Raw genomic sequence first — 8,379 nt, forward strand, 5'->3', positions numbered from 1 at the left:
TATTTTTCTATTATTATATTTTTTTAATTAATTAATTTATTTATAAAAATATAGTATATATAACTATAATTAATATTTTGAATATATTTATATAGTTATTTATTTTTTAAACTATGATAAATATATTTTTGTTTATTTATATACACTTTTAGATTTATAAAATTTAAAAAATATTATTAATTATATTATATTATATAAACGGTTTTCCGGTTCGACCGTCCGGTTACAACGGTTGAACCGATTGGACCATTTTTTTAAGATAGACCGGTTCGATCACCGGTCCAGTTATGAAAACATTGATATATACCACCCCTTCATGATCAATAATCATTATATTTAATATCGAATTTACTCAGATTTAATTTAACATTCATTATTTAAAAAAAAACCATAATTATATTGTACTCATCCTAACTCGAGGCAATCCTTGTTTAGAGCGGAAAATAAGGAGGTGCACGCTTTCAATGTTGGTCATTCAACTCATTTCTTAGTACCTGAACCTATCCAACCCATATTTTTGTCTTCTTCAAAATTTCATCAATCTCAGTTTAAAGTTTAGTTTAATTTGTTTGATTGAAAAAAATCTTGATCAAATATGATCAAGAAACCGCGCGAAACTCGGCGATCATGGCTCCATGCAAGTTAAGGAAGGCCATTGGAGCAGTGAAAGACAAAACCAGCATTGGCCTCATAAAAGTTGGCAGCGCGAAATCTCTTTCAGAGCTCGACGTCTCCATCGTAAAGGCCACCCGACATGAAGAATGTCCGCCGGACGACCGCTACATCCGTCAAATAATAGGCGCGACGTCCCACTCGCGTGCACACGTGAGCGCCGCCATTAGCACAATCGCTCGACGCCTCAACAAGACCAAGAATTGGGTGGTGGCGTTGAAAACCCTCATGTTGATCCACCGGCTTCTATCCGAGGGGGACGCCGCCGCCGCCGCGTACCAACAGGAGATATTCTTCGCGACGAGGCGGGGGACGAGGTTCCTCAACATGTCCGACTTTTGGGATTCGTCGGGCCGGGCGAATGCGTGGGACTACTCGGCTTTTGTGCGGGCCTATGCGTTGTACATGGACGAGCAGCTCGAGTGTCGGATGCAGGGCCGGAGGGGTGAACATTACGGGTATGAGATGGAAGATGAAGTAGAGGGCGGAGGAGCCGCCGCCGGTGCCGCGGTGGTGATGATCATGAGGCCTAGTAGTACTCCTGTTTGTGAAATGAAGAATGAGCAGATTTTCTCTAGGGTTCATCATCTCATGCAGATTGTTGACAGGTTCTTGACATGCAGACCAACGGGTAATTAAATAGAATAGTTCTTTAATTTCCAGTAATTATTTTGCAGAAATTGATTTTTAATCATGCATGTTTTATCCAAATTTTCTACTTTTTAGTTTTTACCAAAATGTATAAATTTAATATATTTTATCCGTAATAATCAAATTTGGTTAAGAGAATATAATATAATCTTGTTGTAAAACTGATTACTTGCGGCCTGCCAGTCGGATTAAAATGCACCATAATTTCATGACAAGGATGATATAAAAATTAGGCTACATAACATTTTTGCTTATATATTCATATTATGGAAAAATTATATTTTTGTTCATTTAATTTTAATGTTTTTTTGTCATCTATCCATTTATTGTCTTATTTTTTCAATTTTAGTACTTTTGTTATTGGAGTACAAACATAAGGAAATATAGTGATATGACACTAAAAATGATCGATGCAACATCAGACATTGAGGTCAAATTTAAAAATATATAATGATATATCGATTAAGTTATATATGGACTAAAAATATAATTTTCTTATAGTTCCGGTCAAAAACGTTTAATACTTAAAATCCAATGATAATATGAATCTAATCAAGAATTGTTCTGTACAACATATATACACAGGTGCTGCGAGTGACAACAGAATTGTGTTGGTGGCCATCTACCCCATAGTGAAAGAAAGTTTTCCAGCTATGCTACGATATGACACGAATAATGGGAGTTTTGATCGAAAGATTCATGCAGCTCCAAGTCCCCGACATGATGCGTGTCCAAGAGATTTTCTGTCACGTCTCGAAGCAGTACGATGAACTCGACTCGTTCTATGAATGGTGCAAGAATATCGGGATTGCACGCTCTTCCGAGTACCCCCAACATAGAGAAAATCCCACAAAGAAAGCTCGATATGATGGACGAATATATTCGCGAAAAAGCAGCCATGTTGAGCAACAGGAGGGTGGCTAGTGCTACTACTCCAGAGCCGGAGCTGCAGCAAGAGCCCCGCAAAGAAGTAGTAGCCAAGGAGTCGGAGTCGGAGTCGGAGCCGGAGGTGGATACGTTGCCACCAGTGGAAAAGGGAGAAAAGAAACACGAGAATTTGTTTAACTTAAATGAAGATGCACCAAGGACAACACATGGAGGAGGTCATAGATTGGATTTATCTTTATTTGATGCAAATGCAACCACATTAACTACTCCTGAAACGTCGTCGGCTACCCCGTGGGAAGCCTTTGACAGAACGCCGTCGGGCGACTGGGAAACGGTGTTGGTCCAATCTGTCAAATTACCAAAAGGGTTCACTTCGAGGAGGGTTTGGTACTATGATGCTTGATGGCATGTATCAACAAGGAACTATTTCTCGTGGCGCGGTGGCTTCTTCTGGTGTTGAGGCCATCGGGAGTGGTGGTAGTGTTGCGTCGGGTACGGGCGGGAGGCCATCCATGCTGGCGTTGCCTGCGCCACCGTTGTCTGATGGTGGAGCCATTATTTCATCAGCAAATATGGACCCTTTGATCACTGCCTCGACTGTTATAGCACCGCCAAGGTATGCACAAATGTCCGAGATGGAGAAGAAGCGAAGACTGATGGTATAAGAGCAAATAATGTGGCAGGAGTTTAATTTGCAAGAGATGGGATTCGGGGAAAGGTAGGGCTAGCTAAGGAACAACACAAAATATAAGAGGTTGCACGCAAACTTATTAGCAAATATATATGATATTTAGGTATTGTTTGCAACTTTTAATAACTAGTAAATTTAAAGTGTGTTGCACGTAATATACGATGTTGTAATATAAAGTTTACAAGGAGATAATGAACGTAAACTATTTTTTTTTCCAAAAAAAAAATAGTTATATAGATTAATTTATATGAGAAACCAAAAGATAGTTTTTCTTTGAAAAATCTGAATATTAAAATCTAAGTAGCAATATCCAGATTTAAAGCTTTTGCAATAATACTCACGAAAAGAGACCATTTTGATATAATTTCTTTGAAAAGTTGACAAGAAAAAGATAAAAGTATAAAAATACATAATATAAATGAGATTATCAACCATAGACATTGTAAGCAAAACAAAAACCTAAATTAACATAAATTAAAAAATTAGTATATATAACACATAATATTGATAATAAAAAATTAGTCAGAACAAAGACGTCGAAATTTGACTATACAACAAATTCTCCATTTTTGAACCTCGAAATATGTTGATGTCATCCATTTTTGCCATTTTGAATAAACAATTGAAATTGTAATATTTGTACAACTGGAGTAATCTTTATTTGGTGACTATGAGCATCACAACCATGTATAATAATATCTCTATCATAAGGTAAGTGAGGATTACTTAATTCCTTCAACTCAAACAAAGGGACTTGATCAACATATGAATTTATATATATATATATATATATATATATATATATATATATATATATATATATATTATGCATGCGATCATGGATAGCTTGCATGTGGATCAGGTGACAAGGAGAGTTTGAGATCCATTGGAGTTGCCACGTGGACCAATAACGAGGAGCCGAGCTAATAAATTCAAGAAAACACTTCAAATACTGATGTTAAATTATCAAGATGGAATTGGAAGCACTTGAAGATCAGTTTAGAATTTGTCTATGCGTTATTAGAGTATTAATAAGAGTATGAAAGAAGTGAAGGAAATAATTTTGGGATAGAAGACGTCTCGCCCGAGCGCAACATTATGCCGCTCGAGCGAGCCTCATAAAAAAATTCGGGCAGTGACTTTCTCGCTCGAGCGCTTTTGACCGCTCGAGCGAGCCCGGGGAGAAAATGCGGGACAAATATTTTTCCGCTTGAGCGTGGGTTTCGTCCGCTCGAGCGAGCTGAATTTTCGGAGAAAAACACACACTTCGGCATGTTTGTGTGTGTGCGTGATTTTTGATAATTTTTGCCTAATTTAAGTATTTTAAACCTACTAAAAAACTTTCTAGATGATATCTTTGTTATCTTTTAGACAATATTTTGCTATATCTTTTATTTTTGATTGTAAATTATAAATACAATGTTTATTTTTCTTTTTAAAAAATTCATATTCAGTTTATACAAAATATTGAAATTCTCTCAAGAATTTTCTTCAAAGTTTTGCTCTTGGTATTCAAATCAAAATCCTCAAAGTTTAATCACTTTGAAACGTTTGTCAGTTGATTTTCATTAAAGATTGTGTAGTAACCCGCAATTAATTAAAATAATTAAGTTAATAATTACTAAAAACTTGCGTAAATAACCCAAGATGGATCGGGACGGTTCCAATAGAGGAGTTAGGGGGATCCGAAGTGGTTCGGACCTTCCGAAGGCAAGATCGGAGGCTCCGATCAGGATCGAGAGCTCCGTCGGGAGTTCGGACGGCCCGAACTCTGTCTATAATTAGGGGCAAGAGGATTCATTTCTGATCGCACCAAGTTCCCTCTTCTCTCTGTTTTCTAGGCTTCGAACTTAGATCTAGGAAATTCTACACTTTCTATTGAGATTCCGAAAGCGGCATAGAGATCCCGGCGTCGTAGCGGAGCTGTGACCTAGTTTCGAGGCTATCGATAGCAAAGAGCTGAAGACGGAAGCAAGTATAACTTTGGTTTCCTAAAAATATTTAGGAGTATGCAAAAGCTTAGTTAAGGCTTTTAGAGCTTAATTAGTGATTCATGGGTTTTTGCATTGTAGCAGAATTAGATTGGACTAGTAGGAGTGGGATCTAGACCACTGGTGCTAGGAATTGCCTGCAGTTGTTTAGATGTACCGTAAGTACTGACCAAGATAGCCGACATGATATATTTGCATGTATGTTTCATAAATATGTGCTATATGTTTTATCATGTTTTAGCATGTTTTATCGTCTTAGCACATGCATGATTTTACGTATGACTACATCCCGAGAGATGTGAGTCATTGACAATATCCATAGGAAACAATGATCTCATGTTGGACTCGACGTCAGATATGACAGCTTTCATATGGGACTTGTATCCTGTTTTGGATTCGGGTCAGGATGGGGTTGACTCAACCCTAATATAGAATAAAAGAGTACCCGCGGAGTCGCTCTCTAGCCGGTACTGCGTATATTCCTGCGCCATAAGCAAGTGTTTTACTTGGAGTTTTAAAGTCATCTGTGTGCGCATAAATTGTACATATATCATTGCTTGTGTATTGAGCATAGTCTCTCACGCCCCTGTGTTTGGGTATTGTGGTATACCTTGCGGCGGGGCAGGTTTGAGGCTGGACGGTCCAGGCGGCTCTCAGCAGGATTGAGGATCCGAAGAGAGAGTGAAGTTTAGAGGGTAGGGATTTGTTTACCCTGAACCTTCGATTTGGTTGTATAAAAATATTTATAAATTTTTGTTATCGTCGGTTTTATTCTGCCGATTGGATTTGTTGTATTTTAAAATATTCGCTCTTTACGCTTTAAGTATTTATTGCATGCGCTTTATTAAACTCTGATTTAGTAGTGGATCCGTAGGGTCGCTACAGATTGTCAGATACAAGTTATCTGAAAGGTTTTTCTTGGCTTCAATTGTTCGTGATCTCTATTGTTAATCGATTTTTCGATATTAAAGGTGGATATCCAAAAATTTATCCTTTTGTTTTATTTTCTGTGTTTGTTTGTCAGAATTATTTATTTCAAAGATTGGGAAAAAACCATTTTTGAATCTCTGATTATTGATCTGATGGTGCGATTTATTTAAAATCGTGTTTTCTTATCATTCTCATAAGGATTCATATCATTAGATATCTGGGTTTTTGAGACAATTAAGTATCGTTTCAATAACTTTTAATCTTCTCTGTTTGTTCTTTGTCCCTCTTCGTCGGTTCTTTGTTTTATTTCGTTCGTTGTGTCAGTATTGTTGCCCAAACTTTTTTTTCTTGTACTATAAGTTATTTAAAAAAAATCGGTCAAAATATTTTTTGAGAGGGCCGAAATTTGTCAAAAAAAAGTGAAGAAAATGTAACTTGTGGCCAATTACTTTGTCTTTGTTCATCCTTGGGTATGAGTTAGTGTCCATAAAATTCCTTATTGTTTGTGCAATCTTTGTGAGTCAATTTTCAAGTGTCTGAGAGTTTTTAAACTTGAAGTTTTGATCCTTTACTCTACCAAACAAAGCCTTACCACAAATTTAAGTGTACAAAAGAGTGTTTGAGTGATTCATTTGGAGTGAACTATGAGAATTTGTATGAGAAAATTTTATTACAAACATTTTCTTGCTGGTACAATGAATCCTAATAAAGCAATGCTAGTTGAAAGTGTTGGAACCAAGGGAATTTTCCAAGGCTACAAATGGATGTAGTTCGATGGCCAAGGCATTTTGACCTAAGATGATGTGGGTCTGGAAGTTTGTAGATTGTTAGAAAACACTCTTCATGAGTGGATGCAAGCAAAGTTGGAGTAGAGTATGTTTGGTTACAGTGAGTCTTAGTTTAGGGTTACCTTCTTAGAGCTAAGGAGTTAGGGTAAAGTAAATAATATTAAAATAAATGTAGTCTCGTTTTAAATGGTAAAAGTAGGAGGTAAAATGTAGGAAAGGTGGATGAACCTTCTCATTGAGGATATAGGTGAAGAGAGTTTTGATGAAAATTGGGGAGATATGGGAGAGACGAGTAATGTACATGGTTCAGATAGGAAGTCGTTATTTTTTGATTTTCATAATTTATTATTTTTTTTGCTTTCGAGTGCGGAGAAGAGATTAGTGCGTGAGAAATACACCGAGGGGAATAGAAATGTTTGTCATGTGTTATATTAGTTATTTTCTATTTGATTGTGTGCTTTTTCTTTTCTTTTTTTTTTGTATTTATTTATTTTGTTTATTTGCTTCTCACTCATTAAGTACGGAGAAAATTTCAGCTTTGTTTCTATGGGAAGTCTGTTATCCCCGAAGGGCATATCTGGGGGGGAATGGGATATTTATTAGAAGCCGAAGACGAACAGCGCAGTGTGTGGCAGTTTTGCTGTTTTGATTGCCTATCAATATTCTGATCTAAGAAAGTGAGGTTTGTCAGTGGTTGAAGGTTTGTGGACTATGCTTTAATCTGGTCAGGTGACATCAATTAGTGACCACAAAAACCTAAAGAAGGTGTTGGTGAGATGCGGTCCTATCCCTTTGAGACCGTGGAGTAGAGTTGATGCGTGTTTTGGTCCATGTGGAGGACAGCAATTTGTGGCCTCCTTCCTTTTATTATATCCGTAGCTTACTGTCTTATAGTGCGTTTGCAAATCTATAGAAAGCACGGCCGGGGCCCTAGGGAGCATGGAGAAAGGACTTAATACAAGGAAGCGTTGGGAGTCAACGATGATCCGGGACCATTATTGAGGAAGATATATAAAACTTACAAGGACTCGATTCCTCGTGTGGCCTTAAATAGGGAGATCAAGGATCAAATGGAGCTTCGTCACACTCTGTTTTTCTATTTGGATGAGATTGTGCCAGGACGACCATAAAGGTGGAGCGCTAAGCAACAGCTCAAGAGGAGAGGAGCCTGATCGAGTCCTTTCCAGCGGAGCCCACAGTCCACCCCCTCCCTTTTTCTTTTTTTTTTTTTATTTCTTTTTTTTTTTTTTTCTTTTGTTTCTTTTTTTTTTTTTTCTTTCTCTTTTTTTTTTGCCTCTTCTTTTTTTTCTTTTTTTTTTTCATGTGTTTTTTCTCAGTTTCGTGCTCGTCTTGGCTTTTGCTTTCGCTGTTCTATGTCGCTTTGTTTCCGTATTCGCGTCTGCACAAAACGGCTTTTGGCAGCTAGTGATAGCAAACAAATGTCCAAACCAAAACCTAACAACAAACTGGAGGAGGCACCAAAGCAAACTAACCAAAGAGGTACATCCTGAAACTTTCTAATACTCAATCTAGGAGATATTAAATGTTTTAGGTGTCAAGGTATTGGTCATATTTCCAGCCAATGTCCAAATAAGAAAATTTATGATTATTTAATGCTCGTGATGATTGTGGAATCCTGAAAGTGATGCGGCGTGAGGGGAAAATTATGATGATATTTCTACGTTGGTAGATCCTGATGATGAAAATGGGTTTGGGGCTATTGTTGGTGAAGTATTGGTGACTAGACGAATTTTTTAAATACACAAAA

At 37.2% G+C, this 8,379-nt stretch overlaps 1 pseudogene; it reads left to right on the forward strand.

The window, feature by feature from the left end:
- Positions 1-593: 593 nt before the first annotated feature.
- LOC140892796 (putative clathrin assembly protein At1g03050) lies at positions 594-3,093 on the forward strand (annotated as a pseudogene).
- The last annotated feature ends 5,286 nt before the right edge of the window (positions 3,094-8,379 follow it).

Source organism: Henckelia pumila, chromosome 3, assembly GCF_033568475.1.
Source record: "Henckelia pumila isolate YLH828 chromosome 3, ASM3356847v2, whole genome shotgun sequence".
Taxonomy (NCBI): Eukaryota; Viridiplantae; Streptophyta; class Magnoliopsida; order Lamiales; family Gesneriaceae; genus Henckelia; species Henckelia pumila.